Source organism: Sinocyclocheilus grahami, unplaced genomic scaffold (genome assembly GCF_001515645.1).
Source record: "Sinocyclocheilus grahami isolate Dianchi unplaced genomic scaffold, SAMN03320097.WGS_v1.1 scaffold442.1, whole genome shotgun sequence".
Classification (NCBI taxonomy): domain Eukaryota; kingdom Metazoa; phylum Chordata; class Actinopteri; order Cypriniformes; family Cyprinidae; genus Sinocyclocheilus; species Sinocyclocheilus grahami.
In genome coordinates this window covers 1,978,714-1,981,353 of record NW_015505621.1, presented here as the reverse complement: position 1 = coordinate 1,981,353, position 2,640 = coordinate 1,978,714, and positions in this window count along the sequence as shown.

Genomic DNA, 2,640 nt, shown 5'->3' with positions numbered 1-2,640 from the left:
CAGGGCATCCAAGATGTAGGTGACTTTGTTTCTTCAGTAGAACACAAACGAAGATTTTTAACTCAAACCGTTGCAGTCAGTCAGTCTTATAATGGAGGTGGATGGGAATCACGGCTTTGAGAGTCTAAAAACATACACAAACAAAACCAAATTAAACCCTGCGGCTCGTGACGATACATTGATGTGTAAAGACACGAAACGATCGGTCTGTGCAAGAAACTGAACAGTATTTATATAATTTTTTTTACATCTGATTTACTGCAATGTCCGAACTGTCCTGAGCACGTTCGTGTCGTCTTCTTGCTTTACGGCGGATCGCAGACTTATAAGTGCATTGCTGCCACCTATCTCTCAAATGGACCATGACACTCCTAATTGAGATTGTAGATGGGCCCTGTCCCAAATGGCACCCCAAACTCTCGCGGTCTTCCTCCGAGTCCGCACTTTCGTGACGTAATGCCGCTTTGACTGCCCCAGTGCGGGCTCAGCAGAAGTGCGGATCGAGGGGCGCATAACGGCCGCAAAGGGGGCACTCGCGAGCACCCTTCTGAATGCTAAAATTATGAATGGGACACCCTACGGTCTCGTGGACTTGACGGACACGCGCATGCGGCGGCCATTGTAAGTCCGTAAGACCGCAAGTGCACATGAAGTGTTCCAATTGGGACAGGGCCATAGAGTGTCAATGATCCATTTGAGAGATAGGTGGCGGTAATACACTTATAAGTCTGCGATCCGCCGTAAAGCAAGAAGAAGAAGACGCGTCACACGCAGGCTGAAGACGACGACGTGAACGTGCTCAGGACAGTTCGGACACTGCAGTAAATCAGAGGTAAAAAAACGATATATAAATACTGTTTCTTGCACAGACATGTGTCTTAACACATCAATGTATCGTCACGAGCCGCAGGGTTTAATTTGGTTTTGTTTGTGTGTTTTTTTTTTTTTTTACTCTCAAAGCCGTGGTTCCCGTTCACCTCCATTATAAAACTGACAGACTGCAACGGTTTGAGTTAAAAACCTTCGTTTGTGTTCTACTGAAGAAACAGTCACCTACATCTTGGATGCCCTGGGGGTAAGCAGATAAACATCACATTTTCATTTTTGGGTGAACTATCCCTTTAAGACCAAGTTTCATTGTCATAGTTTGCTGTTGATGTCACTTGTTTCCACACACTGTCACACTTGAATTATCAACCACTTCAACTGATATCGCAAGTTATTCTTTGACAGATGTGAAAAAGAAGTGTTTCTTGACCATTAACCTCCTCATCACGGTGCATTCTGGTACAGAACATCAAAAAGCAGGTATAGACATTTCTGAACAGACTTGACACAACACATACCTAGATTGGACATTTTTATTTAGTTTGAAAGATGCAATATGCATCTAGAATGGTCTCTGTCACAAAACTACTTTGGTTTTACAAGATTTTTTGTTTGTTTTTGTTTAATCAAGTTACCTTACAATACAGCAAAAATGTGAATGAAAAAAAAAATGTATCTTGAATTTCGTGTTTTCATCATAATACAGTACTTCCCAGCTTAACTTAGAATAAAAAATGGACAAAGCCAGTTGTTTACAAATATTGCGCACTGCAAGTTGCATTTAGGCTGACGACTAATCAACGTTTAAATATAAATGTCTGAATACATTCAGAAAAAATATAGGCAAATGACCAATCACATCAGGTACAGTATAAAATGGTTAAATACAAAAAAAGCTAATTTTAGATAAATGAAAATACTACAAATGAGCAAACACACACTTAGTGAACAGTTAGCTCAAGATTGGTGGAAATAGGTGAGAGGGTCCAGCTAAATCTAGAAGGGTTCAGGGGTCATAGGTCAGGTTGGATGAGCTGATGTGTACAAAGACACTGGGGTCACGGGATGGTGGGTGGTCGAAGGTAAAGGACACAGAGGTATTAGGAGGGGCAGTTCTTTGCTGTTGGTGATTAGCTTGAATATTTGGAGGTTTTAAGGCTAAAGAGACAATCTCATTCTTAGGCCAGAGAGGGGAATGGCAGTGTCTCTGTGCAAGGACATAAAGCCCAGGTTTCCTGCGTTCGTTCTGAAAGCTGAAGGTTTGATGATTGTGAGCGAGTTTGGCTGTGCTGAATCATGTGATATATACAGCGGCCTCCAAACGTCTGAAATGCCTGGGAATCGAATTTTGGATTTTGACAAACAAACAAATACATTTCTAGGTCACTTAATTGAAGTGAATTAGTAGCATTGATCATATGACTCTTTGTACAGACGGTCCATCGAAGCACAAGTTGCTCACCCGGTTTTGTTCATGTCAGCTTTTTCCTCAAATTTTTAAGTTGATAGTATAATTAATAATGAAAACGATGCAAAAAATGAATATACACACAATATATATGCATTTTTAAAGACTACTATATATATATATATATATATATATATATATATATATTAGTAGTCTTTTAAAAAATGTATACAATACCAAACGAATCACAATATGACTGATACATTTATTTTCTTGAAAAAAAAAGCATAAATTATGACTTTAACAGTTATACAGTGGGTACGGAAAGTATTCAGACCCCCTTAAAATTTTCACTCTTTGTTATATTGCCGCCATTTGCTAAAATCATTTAAGTAAATTTTTTT